Raw genomic sequence first — 22,206 nt, 5'->3', positions numbered from 1 at the left:
TTTGCATGACTGATAAGCAAATTTTTTTTTATCTATTTAACAGAAGGTCATATGCCGGGGATTTGGAGCTGGTGAAAAAAAAAAGTGGAGGAAAAAAAAGGCATCTCGAGAGGATGAGTGGGAGTGCGTGCATTAGAGGATGTATGTGGAAGTAAAACAGATCCCTCAGGCCTGCTAGCCTATCCTACTGCATTTGTCATTCCTGCCAGGGCGACATTTTTTTCCCCCTAAGCTTCTGCACACTAAAGAGAGTGAGAGCTTTTTCCCTGCAGTCTTCTTGAAGCCCCCTGATTTTTTTACTCAGTGTTGGTGGGTGTATTTTAATATATATATATTTTTTGAATTCCCTGGAACATGGGGTATCTTTTCAGTGTTCAATGAAGAAAAAAGCAGCCTTTTCTGGGTCTCTGTGGTATGCTTCTTACTCCTCATCCTTTCAAAGTTGTAGTAAGCCAGGGTGTTTCTTAACCATGCTGAAATGTCTTTCTTATGTTTAACTTGTAAATGGTTAATGGTGCAGGTGTGGGATGTGTTTTATGTAGGGTGGGGGTTGATTCTTGTAGCTAACTGGAAAGATTATTGTGATTTTTGCAGTCGTTCTGTAGCTTGTACTTAAATGTCCATTGTTTGCTCTTTTCAAGTTCTTCTGACAATACTGCTGTGCAGCCAAAATTATATTGGGCTGTAGAATAGCTTAAAAAAATCCTAAAGTGAGTGTTTACAATATGAACGCATAATGTTGCATGCATTAAGCATGTTGTTGTTTATATAAACTTGCTGCATGTTGGACGGTACTTGTTTGATATGGAGAACCTGAGACAAAAACTTCAGAGATTTGAAAGCTCAAGTCTCCTAATAGCCAAATACAATTAAATAAAAGATTATTAGATACTATGTTTTTACACTAAAATGACATTTGAAAACAGTGGATTTATACTTCAAAGGGGAACACTCGTACAAGAGTAGCATTTTTAAAGAACTCTATTTTAAATGTCTTGTATCTGTAAGAGTTTTTCCTTTTCATAAAGAGAATCAGCTCTGTAAATAAGGGATGGTTAATTCAGTTAACCCTCTGAGAATATCATAGTCTATACTTCAATTTTAAAATAGCTCAGATAAGTATGACTGTAGTCCGTGTAAATTTAGTTTGAATTTGCTAATAGTATTAATTTAGTTCTAAATACTAACTGAAGAGTATAACAGAAAATGAATTATATTAGTTAGTAAAAAAGAATTACTTATTATCCTCTTATAGATGAGATATTACACAGGTTTGCTTCATTTGTCACCAAAAAAGATTAAACTTAATGGAACAGAAGCATGCCATTGCTTTCTGTGTACTGAACAAGCTACACAGCTTCATGTAGCCAAAAAGAGGTTTAAATATATACACGTTTATTTGTTTTCTGCAGAACTAATGTGTGCATAACTAGAGTTTTTACATGATAAGTGTTTTGCATGGTTGACAATGCTCCTTTTAAAGATAGGAAATGAGATACACTTTTTTTTTTTATTGCAAAGAAATGCATTTGGGTTTTATTTACAATCTCTTTACATAATTCTCTTAAAAAATGGAATCTTTTTCATATTTTGTACTTACAACAGAGAAATGGTTGTGGGTGCTGAATTTCAGGTGGAAGGAAGTTTCACTTTTATTGAGGTCAGAAAGAGACCAAGTGTCTGACTTGCCTACCATAAGTAACTTATTCTAAATTGCTTGATTAAAAAGACATTTTTTTTTTCTTTTAGAAAATGCTCTGCAACAGACCTAGCATTAACCTGTCATGATAATCTCTAGCTGATAGTTGTTTAAAGGATACTTTTTTTTTTTTTTTTTTTTTATCTTATCCCTCTGATTTCAGACAGAGTATCTTTCTTGCAGATTTTTTAAAAGCAATAACATTTAATACTGCTTTTGGCATCAGCCACATTTATCATGCCTGTTGGAGTTTGCAGTGGAAGTTGGATTACAAAACTAATTTCACACTCAAAGTTCAGCACAGTGCAGCTCTGGTGGTTGGGGTGGATTGTTTGAAATGGTACTAGTTTCCTCAATGGACTTCAGCTGGAAGTAATAGGACACTGTGTATTAGCAGGCTGCCTTCTAGCATGCAAAGGTTGAGGTCTCCGTCTTCTCCCCTCCTCCCCCCTTCACTTGGATTGTTAGCATCTCCCAAAGCCTTGCGAATAAAAAATCGGCAAACTTCTGAAAAAAAAAAAAAAAAAAAAAAAAAAAAAGCCTAACAGATAACACAGCCAGTTCTCTCCCCCTGCCCCCCAAAAGTTAATTACCAAGCTTGGTTGGATTCCTCCCCGCCACCCTGACATTTGACTGCCGCTAATTCACTGATTAATCTCATTAATGTGATTAGAGCGGGATTTGGAGCTGGCTGCCATTGTTCTGCGGGCAGTGCTGCTCGCTCGCCACCTCCTCCCGTTTGGCCGCGGTGTTTCCCGGGCGCCCCCCGCTCGGTTCAGCACCGGGAGCTGTCCGCCGCCATCGCCCCGGCCGGCCGCCGCTCGCCGGGCAGCCGGGCAGCCGGGGGGCGGCTCCGGGGCCCCCTAACCGGGCGGGGTGAACATGGCTCTGCTTTCCAGTCTTTGTTTTCTCTCTCTCTCTCTCTCTCTCTCTCTTTTTTTTTTTTTTAATTATTTATTTATTTTTCTTTCTCAGACAGATCCACGGGCAGCGTAGTTGAAATGCTACTCCCTTGCAGCCATGCAATTTAACTCTCAAAACGTGAGGGACACTACAGCTTGTTGCCATATTTAGCCCCACTTATTCTTCTTAGAAAAAAAAAAAAAAAAAAAAAAAAAGTGCTCGGTTAGCTAAATCCTTTCAGTTCTCTTCTTTTGGCACAAGTAAACAATGCGTCTAGCTTACCACCTCAAAACTACATTTGCACTATTTGCACTACCAGCACTGTTGTGCCTGAGGTCTTTCCTCTATCTGCACTGCAAATTTTTTCTAGAGTTGGAAAATAGTAAGCATTTTATTGATCAAAACTTGATCTGGGAGATCTTTTTAAGGTTTCGTTATACATATAAATGACTTTTGCAGTCTTCAGTTGCAGCAGTATTTAATATTCAAGTTTGTAGGTTAGACAGTTTTAAATCAGAATAGGAATAACTTCTTCAAAGTAAGGCACTTTACACAGCATTAGGGCATGATCTGCTCTGCCTTTTTTGGTATTTTGACTTTTATTAACTAGAAGTTACATTGTTATCATTTAATAACTGCCAACTGCACATGCGCAGTAACTTTTTCTTCCCCCCCCCCCCCCCCCAACAACATCTTCTCTTTCATTTGTATTCTTTATGAGCATGACCCTGTACTGGAAACTGAAGCCACACATTAAACTCTATTGTATGAAGGATTTGCCAGGACATGCAGTGAACTCCTGCAAATCCCTGAATTAAGAACACTTTTCATGACAAAGTGTCTTGCTGAGGAAAAGGTGGGATCTATTAAAGAACACAATACATTTTAAAAGATTTAAGTATAGTTAATGTCAGTGAATCCTCTGCAGACACTGAAATTTATGGATAAATAATACTTGCATCAAAAACTGACAAAGTGCACTAAAACTGAAAAAGGCTGTTGCTTGCTTTACTATACATTTGTCTTTCATGTAGTTTTTCAGTTACTGATACCATATTCTTAATAAGATTTCCAATTTCCTTTTCATTTCCCTTTCTTCCCTTTTCTTTCTCAGCCCAAATCAAAAGCCCGGTGACTAAAGTATTGTCTCTTTAACTGCTTTACAGAACTATACGTTTAAAGGATGTATAAAATAGGACTGTATAGGAACAGGTTTTAACAGTGACAGCCACAATATGCAGGCCAATTAAGGCTGCTCGTTAGCGGGTATATTCTTGTAATACTCCTGTCAAGCTGAAATTGTACTCCCTTATTGACAGTAGTGGGTTCGTCTGATGCTTGAATTATGCTTTCTGTGTTTGTCTAATGTTCCAAGTCTCGTTAGAAACTGCTACCAGTGAGAAAGTAAAAGAAAATGAAGGCTTTTCAAGCATACTTTATGTGAAATTTGCTAACCTGGCTAACTTAACCTTCAGGAAAAATACTGTGCTCTCATTAACACTGCTTAAACATGACCTGCATCTCCTTTTCCCCATGGATAATGCGCGTTGACGAGACACAGACTGGGGGAGGGAGAATCCATCCCACAACATTAAACCCATACCCTAATGTCTTATGGAGGATAATTAGGCCAATGAATCACCAGTCTCCCAAAATTATTTTTCACACTGATCTTTTTGCAAATGTTTCTAATTTATACACCCCCCCCTCCCCCCTTTAAGTCTCTATCACCAACACAAGGTTTATATACATTCTGCCCCATTTAAGGCAAGTATTGTTCTTGTCTTCAGTGAGACAAGCATCTGGCTGTTTCTTTGTGTCATCCCGAAGGTGGACAACATTATGATTTTTTTTCCCCAGCTAAACCACCTCAAAGCCATTTAAAAAGTTTGAAAACACCTGTCATGATATGCATGCCACACAGTCATCTTCACAATCCTATTAAGGCTAGCCAGCATGTAATATAAGGTAGTTTGCTCATGAGGGAGAAGACAATCCTTGATTTTTGAAACAAGAATACAGTTATTCAAAGATACTGAGGTAAATTGTATGTTAGTAAATAATAAGGTTCATCTATAGGGGTACAGATACCCCTATACACATACAAAGGGGCCCTTCGACCACCAGGTGTGCACCTGCTTCTCAGCCTGCGTTGATATGGATGAAATAGAACAAAATGACATGCACTCGCTAGAAACCAAACATGGTAGCTCCGTTTCCCCGGTACGACGAGGAGGCTTTTCTCCTTGCAGCCCTGCTCTGCGCAGCCTTTTCCGCTCTCCCTGCCAGCACCTGCGGCCCAGCCGGGCGCTGCTCCTGGGCCTCTGCGCCTCGGCCTCGGGGGAGTCCTGCGAGGACGGGGAGATGTAATCAGAGATGACAGAGAAAAATTAACAGGGAAAAAAAAAAAAAAAAAAAGGAGAGAGAAAAAAAAAAGAACGAGGTGGAGATGGGGGGCGGGGGAAGGTACACGTAAGTCCTTTTTTTGCTTTCTGAGGGAAACACTGCGTTTTTCACGAAAAACGTGGAAGTCGTGAGGTCTCTGCTATTGTTAGTCCCTTCCCCAGCAGGTTGGCTCTCCTCTGATTCCCTTTGACAAACTTTCCCGAAAAAGCCCCTCTCCTGCCATCAGAGCGCGGCTCTGGGGCTGCTGTGATGGCTCGGGCTGTGAAGGGCCGGTGCGGTGGAGGCTGATCACTTCAGACTGCAGTGTGATTTCTGGCGAGGCTAGATGGGAAGGGAATTGTAACCTCTGTAGTAACCGACATGTCTGGCCTCCACACGTCAGGCAGCGGGCTCGGGGTCGGCAGGGATTACCTCCGAGGGCTGCCCGAGGGTGTTCCTGGTGACTGGCGGGGCAGTCCCCCCCGCCTCAGCCGCGGCCAGCGGGGCTGTGCCCGCGGTGCCCTTGCAGCGGCGGGGCTGCCCACACCGAGCGCCCCCGCGCAGGGCGAGCCGTGGCTGGGAGGGATGGAGGGATGGAGGGAGGGTTGAGAGAGGGAGGGAGGGATGGAGGAAGGGAGGGATGGAGGGAGGGAGGAAGCGCTGCAGGGAGGAGGGGGCTGCAGCAGCACAATGGCAGTAAGGAGGGCAACGACACCGGCAGGCGCGCGTGTGTGTGCGGGGAGGGGGGCGACGGAGGGGTGGGGGCACATGTGTGTGTGTGCGTGCGCTGCCCAGGGCCCTTCCCGGGAGGCAGGCAGCCGGCCCGCAAGGATGGATGCTGAGGGCAGTAGCGCCGGGGGCTCCCCGGAGGGAGGCACCGCGCTGCCCGGGGTAGACAGCGGGCACGGCTCCGCGGGGGCTCCGAGCATCCCCCTTCCTTCCTCTCCCCCTCCCCCCGCTCCCTTCCTCCCCTCCCTGCCGGCGTGCCAACCCGTGGGGGTGCCGCTGCCCCCGCCTAGAGCTCACAGCCTCTCACGCTTCTACCGAAATGACATTTCGGGGACGGGGTTAAAAAAGAAGAGGCGAGCCGCTGGCGAGCCGCTCCCGTCGAAGGGGGATCCGGCTGCCCGGGGGCGGGCGCACAGCGGCGGGCAGCCCCCGCAGCGGCGCTGCGAGGCAGTGAGGTGCCTCTCTCCCCCCGCTTATTGTCTGCGGGACACGGCCCCGACATTTGGGAACACCGGCCGCGGCTAAGCGGAGGCAACATGAGCCGCAAAATTCACGTCAAATTGCTGGGGGGGGGGGGGGGGGGGGAAGGAGGGGAGGGAAGGAAACGCTGCGGAGAAGTACGCAAAAATCTGGCCCTTTTTGTGTGCGAGCCCTTGTTTACGTTTGGTCTGTTGATCACCCAAAGTTTAGCTTGCGCAAGTTGCTAATGGTGGAAGGCTAATCTTGTCATCTGGGGACAGTTCACTTCTTTTGTTTCAAAAGGCAGAACACGGGGTGAGCAGGTAAAATAAGCGAGGCTCTCAGCGATCCGGCTGAATTAACTCTTGTGAACCCTGGAGAGGCACCCCAGAGGCAAGGCAATGCCTATTTTAAGTCCTTATTTTCTGTCAAAGATACAGACGGAGGCCGAATGATTTCGGAGGAGGGGGGGGGAAGGGTGATGAGGCGCGGGGGGGGAACCGTTCCGTAGCGGAGACACCATTTTACGCCGGCAGCAGCGCCAGGGCTGTATTTTTAGCTTTGCCCCCTCCCCGGCGAGGCGGAGATCGACTGGAGGTCGGGCCCGCCGGGGAGCCCGGCTTGGGGTGGCACCGGGTGGAGTGGGGGGGGCCGCAGAGACCGTCCCCGACCCCGACCCCATCCCTGCCCGCCTCCCGCCGGGGGCTGGGCGTGCGCGGCCGCGGCGCGCAACTCGGGGCGCGCATCGGGAGCGGGAAGATGGATGCGCGGCGCGCTGCCTAGAGGATGCGGGCGGAGGCAGGGTAAGTCGGCGATCCGCTGCCGAGGCCGTTCTGCCGCAGGGATGTGGTCTCTAAGGGAAGCGGTGCTCGCTGCCTGCCGCGCTGCCCCGGCTTCTTCCAGCCCTCCGCCGCCGCTCTGCTGTTCTTAAATGGAGGTTCCAGCTGATCCAGCAGGCGCAGAGCCGCACGCGTGCCCCTCTTTTCGGCGCTCGGTGGTGGCAACTTATTAATTTCTTGTCTTCGACTTCAGGCCCGTCGGTTTCCTGTCTGAAGGCATTATTACTTTTGTCCATGTGGCAAAATAATTAGCATACAGATGAGAAGGGATCCTGCCTCTGAGCCTCAGTTGCAGGAGAAGATGTGCAGTGGAAAGTTGATTGGATGAATGGAGAACAAATGGTGGGCGTTCAAAAGCATTAGGAGAGTTTTGTTGTCGTCGAGCAGGTTTGTCAGTTTTCTGGGTGAATCTCGTAAGATGGAAGGCAGGGTGGCTGGTGCTGAGACGACTGCTTGACACACTGTGGCCTACTTGAAGGTGTACGTTTGGACTGCATGCGTAGCTAATTCATTTGGACTACTTTGTTTTGCAATTCTACGGCTTTCTCTTTGCAATTCCCTCAAGGTAAATATGTCCTTTTGTCACTGTTGTTGCTTGTAGGGCACTTTGTTGTTGTTCACAAAGTGATGGAAAGTTCAACTCTTTGGGCAGTTAAGAAAAGAATAGACGGGTTTTGTACTTCTCCCACCCCAGCTCCTCAACACGTCCTCCTGTGCATAGAGCTGGAGGAAGCTGAGCAGCTCAGGGCCCGATCCTGCTCTCACTGAAGTCTGCGGGGAGTTTGACATTGCTTCCAGCGAAAACAGGATCGAGCCCTCAGTGGTTGTTGTTTTAAGAATGACTGCTGGAAATTTCAGAATTCTGCTTCCTATTTTCCAGAACAATGTGGGTAGATCTGTAAAATTAAAAGCTACTGTTTCAATGAAAACCCTGATGTGATTAGTTTTGGTTGATGTGCTATGTATTTTCGTGGCTGAAAAGGGGGGAAAAATGCTTATTTAACACAAACTCACCAGTAATTCTAAAAACTGAAGTTATTGATCGACAAATTACAAGTGAGTCTCTCCACTCCAGATATCTCTAATATATATGTGTCCTTATGAAGGCTTCCTTATTGAAAGGAGAAAACAAAAGAATATAAACAAGCTATATTTGAAATACATATATTTTGCCAGATGATAACACTGAGTCAGACTGGAATCCCACTTCTCGAACAGAGCATCCATTGATAGGCATTTCTTATATAATTCAGATGCTGTATGTAAAATATGAGGTGCTTTAACATTTAGAAACATTTGTTTTTTTTTCTGTATAGTCCTTAAGGAATATTTTTACCCAATTTTAATGATTCTTAATCTCCTTTAAAATGGTGATTTTCATTTTAACTGACCTAATTTTGAAACTGCAGTTAAGGTTGGGGTTAAGTAGAAATGATTATCCTTTTATTGTCTTTATGTAGGTTTTTTTACTATTTTAGAAAAGACTGATTGCCTTTCATTTTAGAGTTGTGGGGTTTTTGTACCTTTAATTATGTTGTTTTGGAGGACAACAGTATATAGCTCCAAACAATATTTCATTTTTACCTCTATTTACCTCTCTTCTCCTGTTTATTTATTTATTTATTTTTATTTTATTTATTCAACATTTCAGATTCGCATAAGAGTTTATTTTCAAAAATTAGCAAACAGATAAAAGTCTTTGTCATGTCACTCTGCAAACAACAACAACAAAAAATCTTGGAATAAGCCGTTAACCCTTTGTAGACAGTTAGCAGGTACTTCTGATTTCTCAAGGTTCTTCAAGTTTGTAATGATAAGGTTAAACTTGGTTGCTGTGATGTTGTCTGGTGAATGTATATGTATATACTTGTTTGCAATATGTCACATTTAAAAACAATTTAGGTGGCAACATAACATTCCTAACATTAGAAATACAGAGTGATGTGAGACTATACAATAAAGTAGATTTTTTCCTGGGGTGGGGGGAGAAGTAATGACTTAAAAAAAATATTACAGGGATTTGTCAAGTGAAACAAAGAGAATAGTAAATGGTCACAGTGAGTGAATACAGAATTCAGCACATTTTAAACAAACCAGAGTAAGATTCAATTTTGCATGTATTTTGCAGTCTGAACTTTCTGGAGATGTAATTTATTTATTTTTTTTATTATTATTTTTTCCCACCCCATTATTTCAACCAACAAGGGCAATAGTTAAATATTAAATATTTGAAATGGTTTCTTTGTTTTAGATTTAAATACCCACTTATATACCCACATTTTTTAAAAAAAGACATTGGTTTTATCATAGTAATTCTTAGTTCAAAGTATGACTGTTGTTTTAGTCTACAGTCTTGTATCTTACATATTATAGAATTGTGTGTGTTTGGAGACAAAGACAATTAAGAAAGAAGAGGACCTAATTCAGTGTATTCAAAGGTATATTTTTTCTCCAGATTTGTTAAGGACCATTTCTGAAGGTCTTTCATTTTCTTTTAATTTTTTGTTCATTTTTTATGTTGAGATGATGAATAAGATATGCAAAGACTATTTTGATTGCACATAAATGCAAATGGTTATACGAGGATTTATTAGCTAGGCATAGAAACTTTGCCATATGAATGTCAAGAAAATGTACTGTTTTGAAAACTGTTCTTCTGTATAAGTCAGGCTTTATGTAGACTTGAAAAGAATGAAAATATAATTCACATCCATCAGCATTTCCATAGGAAATCAGCATGGGCATTTCATTTTAAAACGAATAGTACAAGCTCATTTATAAAACAAAGTTCTCTGTGATAAAACCTATTTCTTGATAAACTCCGAGCACAGTAATTGTTTTATTGAGAGATTCAGAGGTGGAAAAGTATTTTGATATTTAATACATATGCAATACTGAAAACTATCCTTATGGAAATACTGAATTTAATATTGCCTGAACTTGATAGATGTTTGCATCATGTTGATCAACTTTCAATAAAGACGTGAAGTTTTTGATAGTATAGTACAAGAAAACTTTATGGCTGTACATTACTTAGTGATCTTTTCTTTCTCATAATAGGAGTCATTAACAATTCTAATAAGATTATCAATAATGGTTTAAACAGAAATGCAGTCAGATTTCTATGAAATTAAAATGGGTGCTGACAAAATAGCATTATCTCCATACACCCTAGATTAAAAAGTCACAAGGAGAACAAATCAAAGCTTTTGTAGGCTGTTGACAAAGATTATCTCTTTAGAATCCTTCAAAATATTAATTAATTAATTATTAGAACCACTCTGACTATTTTAATCATAGAGGAAAAAGCCAAAAAATGTGATGAAACTGAAATGAAGGGGGAATGTCTTGTGTTGGGAGGGGGAGTAGGGTATGGAGACAGACAGACAAAAAAGCACAGCAGGATTTTTGATCTTTTAAAAGGGATAATACTTTTAGTCAGGAAAACTGTAAACATTATTAGATTGAAATATGATCTCAGATCAGATTTGCAGTGTACATACTAGTTCAATATGTTTGCATTGAAGATGCAGATGTGGAACACAGTCACTAAGTAACAGAACTAGCCAACTTGGTTGTGAAAATAATCAAGGCTGCAGGGCACCCCATAGAGATCCATCAAATCAGGTCTGGTATAGAACTGTCTGGTAGGTTGAAAACATTAAGAAATCAATGCTGCGTCTGCCAGCAGACCCTTTGGTTTGCTGAAACTCCCACCTGCCTAATGTATCTGGGCAATTGGTTTCAGAAACCAGTTTCCTTCAGGATATGTTTTCTGTATCTTGAGGGTCCAGCATAAGCAAATTGATTATAGCTCTGCACCAGGCAAACTCATAAACATCTGTAAGATCACAGATTTTCAGCATAACCAGTTCTGAGGTCTCCTATTTTGTGAAGTATTAAAAGTGTACATCTCTCATACCTCTTGTCAGCATGACATTTTTTAATCAGGAAGTTGATTAAAAAGGACATGGTATACTACGAATGTATGTTCATTTGGCATAACTTCATCTGCTTCAGTCTGAATCTGGCAAGTGCTGTCTGTCACTAGTTGCAGTGGTGAAAAGAATCAGTATAAAGTAGCATTGTTTATTTTTATGTTTGTTTGTTGTTGTTGTTGTTTTTGTTTGTTTTTAATTATTTTCATGAGAGATTTTAAGAAGGCTGCTGTTTTGTTCATACTGTACATGAACCTGATTCTGACCCCAATGGAAAGACAGCAATGAGCTTTGGATCAGGCCTGAAATATCTTTTTACAGAGTAGTAGGCCAAATATATTTCTCATGCAGCTCCAGAAAAATCACAAGAAAACATCTCCTCTATGTCTCATATTTTTCTAATTAATAAGTTTATTTACCATTCAAACCATTCAAAAGAGACTTTAGGCTGGTCAATGGGTGGCTTATTTTTTCTAATCTAGTGATGTTTCACACACACAGATAGAAATGGTGATACAAGAAAGGTGTAATGCCACAGGTATTTATTTCACATATAAATAGCTTGTTTTATTTTTCCAAGGGAAATTCCTTTTTGTCCTCTTGTCTCTAGCCAGTACTAGAGGATATTACCAAGGGAATAAAATTTTATGCCTAATTTTAGTGTACCTCTGCCTAATGTGGTGTGAATAAGTACCATGTTACAGCATTTAACCCAGTCCATCTTTGTCACTTCCTGAACAGTTCCTCTGTTCAGGTAAAATAGCCAAAATGCAGGAAGAGAAGATATCTAAGATTTGCTATGTGGGTAAGCTTTAGAGAATGATTGTTCTTTCTGTTGGAGTAGATGTGCCAGCATCAGCAGCAGGGACATTCTATTGAGTAAGGATCAGGGAATACCCTTGGAAGGGGTTCCCCAAGCCTCTTGTGATAAAGCAAGTCAGTGGCTATTCCGTTTTTTGTTTTTTTTTTTCTCCTTCCTCAGAATTCGATGTTGAATCAAATGCCTTAATTTTCTGAATTTTCAAGTAGTTTATGTCCATGCAGCCTCTAAAAAAACAATATTGATTTGTTTTAGTAACATATTTTTCAGAAATATCAGAAATTCCTCTACTGTCTGAAGGGGAAGAGGCCCATATTTGAATAAGAAACTATGTATATAAAACCTTTGCATACATTGTGACAGTCATATCTCATGCATAAATATCTAGGATTGTTTTCTGGGCATGTCCGTAGTAAGAAATAAAACTGTTATGTCACAGAAAATGGTAAGGTTGAGTGCAGGTCTTTTTATTTCCTGTGCATCTTTTTAGTGCTTTTGGTATGTTTAAGGCAAGTAATGAATGCAGAATGGTATTTCTGTAGTGACTTAGTTATGCAGCATAGTTTGACTGGTTAAAAAATAAATAAATAAAAAATAAACTTGGAGCTGACACTACAAAGTAAAGTTCATGTTTTGTCAGTCCGTGCACACACAAAGTCCATTCTGGGTCTTGTTAGTAAACAGAGTTTACAAGGGTCAAGTTGAACTACCTTCACAGACAGAACAAAATGACTATTCCAGTAACGGTAAGATGCCTGCACAGGTTGTGTACTACTTGTTTACTTAGACAAACAAACTTAGTAAGTTCATCAACAATTTCATAATGTTCTGACCCTTTGGCTGTGACCATCCTGCTCCCAATCTCAAACTCTATTTTCCAATGATGAAAAAAAAAAACAACATAACATTTATTTTGACCTTTTAAATTACTCAGCATGTTTGGACCTGCCTGAGCTTAAGGCATTTCTCTGTGTGGAGTTACTGGATCTTTGTATTCCAGGAAAGTATCATACTTCTGTCCTTGGGGATAGTAGGTGCAGGTCAGGCTGCAGCATTCTCACAGGAATTAAGGTGATTTTTGGACATTTCATGTAAAAATGCAGAGGCTGTGATAAGAGCAATGAGTAACAATGTCATGCCAGGGAAAGCAAATCAAGTTCAATTAAAAGGAAGCTGCTAGTGGAAAAAAAACTGAGATCCTATTGACCAGTACACAGAAGTTGATGCTAACGAAAATGAGAACTCCATGACCATTGTACATATGACCTCAAAAAAGAGAAGAAAAGAACTTCCAAATAGATATGGACAACAAGCCTGTTGAAAAGGGAGGCATAGAGGAGTCAGGAGGTATACTTGGATGGAAGTCAGGAGTACTTCATGAAACCACAGACCAGTTGGAAAAGCAGAGAAAGCTCAGGTAGGTTTATTTACATATACTGTTTCTGCTAGTTCTTTCACAACCTTAGGAACTTATTGCTTCTCAGTTACTCCACTCATCTCTCAAAATGGTATCTAACCATATGGGGACAGGGAACAAAGAATATGCCATTCAAATAGCCAGATTATTTTAACAATATTTCCATATGGATGGTCAATGATAAATACAAATAAGATGAATAGACCACACCTGCTATTCATAAATGTACACAAATATACAAAAATATACACAAATATGTGTGGTCATGTAGTCTTTTTAGATTCTAATGATCAATTCCTTGCACACAGGGGTAAAACCAATGGCATCGAAACATATATCTTAGTGTTCCATTAAGATAGATGGGAAACATAAGACTATTTGTAAACGGTCTTGTCACCAAAACTCTTTTTTTGTGAATGAAATGTAGACATGTATTATGAACTGCATGTACATGAAGTCCCTCACTTTCTGAGAGGAAACCAAATTCAAAATATTATTTTTTTCATGGAGAAAAAGTGGATAGATTTTGTGGCTGGTTTAGAGAATTTGCTCACTGAATTAAACAGTAACAGCTATCCATTCCATTAGTGGATTTTCAGGTTGATCTTTGCATGAACATCCCCTTTTACCTTCATGACCCTGTCAGCGTTTTTCAGCATGTATTCTTTCAACTTTGGGAGTGAGTTTCTAGGAAGGCCTGTTTTGCTTCTCCTTTTACAGTTATACTGCCTCACCTTCATCAGCTCTGGAGAAGTCCTTGTTGCATAGAGGCTGGTAACACATGTGTGGGTTCATCTGCTCTGAAGAACCTTCTCAGGGCCTCAGCAATTTATGAACAGACCATTGCCTTCTCAGTGACACTTACTGCCATGATTTTACAGCTGGTGTTTATGGTAGTACATGCACTGGATGCCAGCTTTCTGAATTGTCCATCACAAGTCTGATCCATTTCATATATTATGAGAAAACATGTATGGGAAAAGGGTGGAAGTTTTTATCTATGGCATTTCCAACCTAATAATATATATTTTTTGTTTTGTTTTATTTTGTTGATGTTTATCGGTGACCTTGGCTGAGAAGCACCAGATGATAATTAGAAGGAAAAAAAAATAATAAAGGAAAGAAAAAGATAGATTTTCTCCATAGTTCTGTTTGGCCCTGGTGACACAACAGTCTGGAGGAAAGACCCACTTGAATAGTGTACCCTGAAGCCTGAGTATCCTGATGTAGCAAATGCAGGTACTGCAAAGCAGTCTGGACCAAAACACCCAGTCATTTCAATCCAGAAGCCATTGTGCTTCATAAACAGTTCTGTGGACTAGATCTCATCCCATATACCTTCTTTCTTTACCTCCTACCTGCCCAAGAGCCAGCACAGATTGCCACAGTGTTACTTCCAGCCAACTCCAGTGGAAAACAAGGGCATGTGACAGGAGTGCACATATGTTAATGACTCATGCACCCTGCACTTCTTATTTGTCATTTTATATGTTTGTTATGGTTAATAAAGTTTTATTTTGCTAAGGCTGTGATGCATTTTTTTCTTCTTAAAAACGTATATGGAATTCTCTTTTTCTATATGTGTTCTTGTCACCATATTCAGTAAAATGTGGATAACTTGAAATTAAATTTTTTTGCAGTCATAAGTATAGCTTACTCAAAGAGCAGAACAAGCAGATCCAAAGCAGTGCTGCCAATAACACATATGAGAGTATGCTTCTGAAGCTTCTAGAAGTTATATTCAGATTGGCTCCTATGATTGCTTTTTCATGTTCAGATTCTCCAGTCTTTCTTCTGTCACTGGAAACATCTTCACATTTGTTTTAGAGGTATTTTTTAATTTACCAAATATACATCAGATGCCACTTCAGGAGCTAGGAAAGAAAAGATAGTGTTTTTTTTTTTTGTTGTTTTGTTTTGTTTTGTTTTGAGAATTATGGTTAATAAAATAACTGTAACATTGTACATATCATGGTTTAGAAAACTGTCTTTGCATTACTGCACTGCAAAAGTATTCCTAAAAATGTAAGCTTTACATAGGTTTCATAATTGTACTGCAGTTATTGAGCCGTCATCACTTAATTCAAAAACTCAAAAGTATCATTTGTATTTATGCAGGTGAAAGTTAAGAGAAGCAGAAATAGGATGTCTTGCCTACTAATTTTTATTTATTTATTTATTTATTTTTCCCACACTTTGCAAGATTATCAGCTCTTACACCTTTACAATAATCATGTTTATTACAGAGTTTTCAACACCAAAATGCTAACCAATGGAAGCAATCAAGGTTTACAGATTCCCAGAGCCAGTATGCTTCTAGTTTTCCAGGATGCAAATACTTTTAATTTTTAGGCATTTCACTGGAAGGTTAGTATGTTCTCAGCACACAATCACAGGAGATGGAATTACATTATCCTGTACCTAAAAGCTTTGCTTCTTCTATTGACCATGGTAGATTTGCATCATGAGTGTTCCAAGGGCTAAAAATCTGACTGTGTTTACCCAGCAGGCAAATACCTGTACTTTGTGGCAACTTTTAGTTTTTGCCTCCATCATCTGCTTTTCATTAATTTTCTTTCTTTTTTGAAAAATCTGCTGATTAAATTTAAGCTCTGCACATACAGAGAAGATTGCTGCCTTCTGTAACAGACGTAAGAACTCCATTGGTTTGTGTATCTTTCTGATGTTATAGAATGAGGATGGAAAACCGGAAGTATGAACATGAGCATTAAAATTGGGAAGTTAAGGAAAAAGAAGGGGTGTTCACACAGAAAAAAAAAAAAGTAAAAAAAAAAAAAAAAAAAGCACAATGAAATAAGAATTGAGGAAGCTGAACCTAAACTCTAAAAATTCCTTGGGTAGAATGCTGGGATCCCACATTGCACTGCCTCAAAATTTCTGCAAACTGCAATCATTATCCAGAATTCCAACATAGCTTTGTCTAGTGGAATCATTTACGGAGAACACTGTGTTAGCAAAGACCTTCAAGGTAGCATGAATTCTTAAAAAAATGCATTCCCAAGAGCTGTAGAGCATCACAACTGTTTCTTGGAAAGGTTTCTACTGTAGGCTGGACTTAAAACAGATGGCTATAAGAGAACAAGGCCTTTTCTTACTCATCCTTGCAAATAAGTCACAAGATTCTACCTGTCCCTTGTTTGGCCAGATGAGGGATAAAAAGAAAACAAATAAATAAGCATAGAGGGCTGAAAACTGTGAAAGCAGAATCAGTAGCTGATACATATTATGACTTTTCTGATATGAGAATTACAGATTTCAGATCATAGCTTAACATTTTTTTTTTGAAGAAGCTTTGACCTGACTGTTAACTGTAACCCTAAAATGACTAAAAATGTCTCAGCTAGTGTTTGTTCACACATACACTTAACTGTTATTTTTCTGCTGAAATATCAAAATGTTAGAGCCATGGTAACAGTAAAAGAATTTGCCAGACAGCTATATTAGAACAAGGAGACAATAGATTTGCATGGATACAGAGCCAGTGGCCTAATCCTAGTTCCTCTGAAGTTATTTGGATTTTTTTCAGGGGAATGATGCATTTTGTACTAGTTTCTTGATTTGTAAGATGTTAACCTATACACTATTCCAGTATGGCTTTCCAAGCAATTAAATATAAAATATAATTATTAACCAATGCTTTATCAATTGAATTCTTTATTGTTTTACCATTTTGCCCAAATGAAGGTCTGAATACTAAATTTGAGTTTGGCATGTCATTTCTGTAAGTAATTTTTTGATTAACCAAAATCTTGATTGTGGTAAGCTTGAAAACAATCTTTCCTCAGGAGGCATCACACCCATGACATAAGCCAAGAAATACTTTATTGTCCTCTCTAGAGGAAAGTTGCTGTACCTGTTTACAAGTGCCTGAAACACTAATGATAAAAACAGTATCAAACTGAAAGGGATGGGATATCTGTATTAATCAACTTTTCGCTTTACTGTGTATGACTTTTAGATTTGTAATCATTTGTGGTAAGGTCTTGACTACTTCTGGAAAACTATCTTTTAAATATATTCAGTTGTTGCCACTTTTCCTTCCCCTTACTTGAAGCTTTTTTGCTTCCTTGAACTCTGCACAGAGATTTTACTGATATAATTCAAAAAAAATCTGCATGCAAATAAGTACATAAACGCTTATATGCATCATACAAGACAATAAACAAGTTTGAATACATTGCTGCAGATCTTGAGAACCTCCTACATTATTTATTAATAATTGCAGATGCCTTCTAGGTATATTGGGAGGAATCATGATTTAGAAAATGAGATGGCTGTTTATGGACAATCATAGTAGAATATGATCCTGATTCTTGGATGATGTACTCACCTTGGTGCTCCTGTTGAAATTAATAGGAGTTCATCTGTTGCTTTGAAGTTAAATTTAAATTTCTATAGAATCAAGGCCTAAGCATGCAAGTCAAACAACAAGTGCACTAAATTAAGTTTCAAGACATAATAAACTAAACCTTCATTAAAACTGAAGAAATTTATGAGTTCTTGTTATGAAAGGTGTAAATGTGACAACAATGAAAAAAAAAAAAAGCACAGAATATTTTTCCTTCCAAAATAAAATAGTTTGATTTTCTATTAGAAAATTTCTATCTTGGGGGTACTTCGTTAAGTTATATTGCACAGTCAACTACAATTACACCCAAAATACTTTTGGTTAAATCAAATAATCCCGTTGAACTCACGTGATTTTGACTTGCCAACCATCTAATTTTAAATTAACTAGAATAAATAAATTCACCTTATATGTCAAAATCCTTCTTAAGCTGCAATTGGAAGGATTTGTGTGGTACAAAGTGACTTGTTTTTCAAAGTGCTCAGCATACACTGCTTAAAGTTCCATGTCTCTGGTTAGGAGACATCAGAGCACACCATTCTCTCAACTTGGGCCTGCATGGTCAAAAAATTATTTTCAATAAGATAACTGTAATCACTTGAACTTCACTTGCAGTTATAGAATTTCTTGGCTCGTCACCACATAGTAAACTTAAAGAAAATAGATTTGGATACAGCTTATTGCTTGTGTAACATCATGTATCTTATTTTGTCTTGTGGAATGCTTTTGCAAATTAGAGATAACTGCATGTAAAGTACACTGCTTTGCAGGGAACTGTTATCTTGATCCTTTTGCCCTTTTCTTTCAATTGCTATTATATATATATGTATGTGTGTATATATATATACATACATATATACATAAGTATATATGTATATATATATTTTAAAAGTTATTCTGGGTCAGCAAGAAAAAGAAAGTTAGAAGGGAAGATAAGAACAGGTTCCCCTGATCATCATAAAAATTATGATTTTGTGTTTGACTTTTTTTTTTTTTTTTTTGATTACAACTGTGACAGACTCTATGGCTTGAAGGGATTTCAGTTTGATGATGCCAGCTGGGAAGTAAACTGTAAAAGAATAACAGGCACAAAAGTGTTAGATCAGTCTTCTTACTAGCCTTTGGCTGATGAACTGGGTGGTGGAGTGTGATTACATCTTTATTCTACTCAACAAAGTTTCTATCCTTTCTGTCATATACTTATTTATTAATAAACCAGTAAGAGTATGTCTCCATCACATCAAATTGATCAAGTATGGGTGCAAAGTGTGCAAATATACCTGAGCTTGCTTTAATCTCTTCAGGTTGGATACTAGTCCCAAAGGAAATGTGGCCCTGTAGATCAGTACTTCTATTACACTCACTTTGTGCTGGTTTTGCTGGAATAGACAATTTAAGAGGTACAAAGTGTAGTTCAAAAAAAGATTACCCTCCCCCCTGCACCCCCCCCTCCCCGCATTTTGTTTTCAATTTTATTTTTTTTTTCTGTTTCTTCCCTTAAAACTCGGGTAAGAGTCTTGAGTATGGAATTCAAAAAAGATCAGAAACGTACCAAGATAGGTAATGCAGTTAGCTGAATAAAGCATAATTCATGTTTCACTCCTGTTGTGTGTTTTGTAGTAAGCTTTATTTGAGAAAGAGTTGATTATTAAGAGCATGTTATGAAAAAGTGACATAAAACATTTTTATTTAATACGGCTTAATGAAATGTTCAAAGTGTGTATTCTGATTTAAGAATTAAAGAAATGTAGAAGAACCACTATTTTATTTACTTAGATGATGAAATAAAACACTGTTTGTGACAGGTAGTCTTAGAAGTTGATGTCTCATCCAGGAGTTTATTTTGATACAGAGAATGTATCATGTACATAACTGGAAGGATCCTGGAAAAATTGGAGGTGGAAAGAACATCTGGAGATCCAGTCTAATCCTATACTTAAAGGGGTTTAAATCAAGAGAGCCATAATAAGATCTAATATTCAGTCTGCAGAGTAATATGGAAGTATTGCAAAAACATGTGAGAGGCTATGCAAAAAAAAAAAAAAAAAGTGCATTTAAATCATGTTCTCTAACTTTGTTTCAACATAATGATTCAATGCCCAGAGTATGCTGCTATGGCTGTACTTCACCCTTTATTGCTCTGATTGGTAATTTTATTTCTGGCATCTCCAACATGTAACTGGGGATAGAAAAGTCCCTAGAGCCAAGAGCTGACTCTTTTGTTGGATCTGGTGGTGAAAGGTAATCCACAACATACGCACAGGTCAGAAAGGTGGGAGGAAAATGCAAAATTGAAGTCCGGTGTTAGTGAAAAATGTCTTTAAAAATACCTAACTAATTTTTCTGTTCTGTGAAGTTATTGGGAAAAGCAGATTTTATTTTTAATCATAAGATCACACTTGAATTTTAAGTTACAAAAGATATGGTAGGAAACAAGTCAACACCAATGGGAAGAGACCATGGATGGCCAAATAAGTCCTTTCCATTTTAAGCTCTTTTGCAGAAAAACAGAAATTAAAATGAAAATGAAATTATGAAAAAAGTCATAAGGTCCAGGGGAGTGGGACAAAATAAGGAGCTATGCACTTCAGTAAATACAATTTGGAAATAAAACTGGGGTAAGAGTGTTCATATTATATATTTGTTTAATAAATCTTTTTTTTTTTTTTTTTAATTAAGGATTATGTTGGTTTTAATATGAGTAGTGACACTGTAGAATAATGAAAACAAGTTGTTTTTCTGTCTCCACAAGAAACATAATGCTGCTCTTTCTCCTTTTTACCTTTATGCTAATCTATGTTGACCCTAAGTATTCTTTGTTTCATGTATCGGAAATGACACAGAACTGCCTGATACAATAATAAAAATGGGAAAAAATGTGATTCTATTTCATTTTCTACTCATAGGACGCAGAAAGGTTGATTTCACTGTATAGAAAACAAACAAACAGGATCTTGGACACAGCTAGCACATTAAGGATCAAACACTTCTCTTTGTAACTCTACTGGGAAATTCAATGTGCCCAGTGGTTTTATGCATTTTGAAAGTAGCTGGATACTACTGCAAGAGGAACTTGGCTAACTTGGAGAGCACACTGCACACCTGGCAGAATGTCAGTTATGAAAACAGACTACAGGTACTAATTTTAATTACAAACAAACAAACAAACTTTTTAAAGTCAAAACTATATGATTTTTGGGGTCTTTTTAAAGAGACAGAACTTTTTTCTTACATAAATAAAAACCACAAGTATACTTTTTTATAGCAGGCCTTCCGGCATATTTCTAACTTCAAAATGCTCTCAAGTTTGACATGATTTAGCATTTTATAGAATCTTCACTCACCTTTAAGGTTTTGATATTTTTTCAGATGATATCACACATGCATTGACATCTGTTTTTCACTCAGTCAAAATGAGATTGTTCTCAGCAATGTCAAGAAGAGATAAAGAAAGAGTCATAGGGGGTAGTGAGATATGGCATCACTTGAATCTTTATTTTCAAGCTCTGTGACTGACAAAGCAGGTGTACTTTTTCTACAGGGACTCTCTTTTTTTTTTTTTAATAGCACTTAGCACAAGGTGTTTAGTTTCATGACTTGCGCTACTAGTAATAATAACATATTCACATTAGAGATGCTGTGGAGACGACTTATTTTAGTGTGAGTCAAGGTCAGCTGCAGGTGAAGAACATAGTGCTGACATAACTGGCTAATGTGGGAACTTAAGTCTTGTTTTTCACTGTGGAGTTCAAAGTGAAATAATATGGGTCCCTTTTTGAAAAAAGTAGAAAACATAAGTACTCTTTATGTACTCTATCAGTAACCACAAAGACAAAACTGGTTGACATTAATTTTTGCATACTTAACAGTTACTGTACAGTCTCATACTTACTGTATAGTGATGTGAACTGAATTCTCTGTTGTTAATCATGATCTACAAGTATGTGCAAGGCAAAGATCAGGCCCGCTTATGATAAGATAAAATATACTATTACGATTGTAAGAGAGGCATAATTCTCATTTGCCTCAAATACAGGTGTGTAAGTGATCCTGTGCAGGGCATTGCTGAAAATAAGCTTTTCCATACTAGGACATCTCTTTGATGTACAGTGTAGTCCTTACTGAAGTCTCAATGTTCCTTCATCATTCAACAATTTCAGTAGTAATTATCTTTGATTTTTGTAATGTATGGGTATAGGATTCTGTGGCAAGCTGAACATTTGACAGACTTCTTAGTTAATTATAAAATTCTTGCATAAATTATTTTGATAAAAATACTCTTGAAATGAAAGTTTAGGAAAACTTTTTTTTTTTTTTTTTTTTTTTTTTTAGTTACAATCTGCAGTTGTTCTTTCTTGGAATAAGTGACATGGTTTGCTTCTTGTACCCTAGAGAAAAACTGTGTGGTTACTCTATTTTATATATAAGAGGTAGGAAAAAAAAGTTTTATTTATAAACCAAAAAAATAAATTATTTACTTCTAGTAATGAGGTAATATAGTTTGGTATATATGATCTTTCTTTGGGACAAAAGGAAGGGTAAGGTGACCTTTTGAGGTCCTACGAATCTTTCTGCATAGTTGCATAGCTGCAAAATAAAAACAGAGAAATACAGAAAAGAAAAGCAGTACAATGAAGTGAAACTGAAT

The 22,206-nt window shown here is 38.5% G+C and overlaps 1 protein-coding gene across 18 annotated transcripts in view; it reads left to right on the top strand.

Moving 5' to 3' along the window:
- Positions 1-22,206, top strand: part of MYT1L (myelin transcription factor 1 like) — a 331,525-nt gene that overhangs the window by 1,893 nt on the left and 307,426 nt on the right. For 6 of the 18 annotated variants that reach the window (XM_021267544.4, XM_072036417.1, XM_072036414.1 and 3 more), the window contains exon 1: positions 6,994-7,579. The exons of 1 other annotated variant lie outside the window; for it this stretch is intronic. The gene's annotated coding sequence lies outside the window, so the exon portion shown is untranslated. 11 more of the 18 variants (XM_021267546.4, XM_021267543.4, XM_072036418.1 and 8 more) reach the window with 6 other exon arrangements.

This window comes from Anas platyrhynchos, chromosome 3, assembly GCF_047663525.1.
Source record: "Anas platyrhynchos isolate ZD024472 breed Pekin duck chromosome 3, IASCAAS_PekinDuck_T2T, whole genome shotgun sequence".
NCBI classification, from domain to species: domain Eukaryota; kingdom Metazoa; phylum Chordata; class Aves; order Anseriformes; family Anatidae; genus Anas; species Anas platyrhynchos.
The sequence above is the reverse complement of the archived record's forward strand: the minus strand, read 5'-3'. Positions and strand labels throughout refer to the sequence as shown.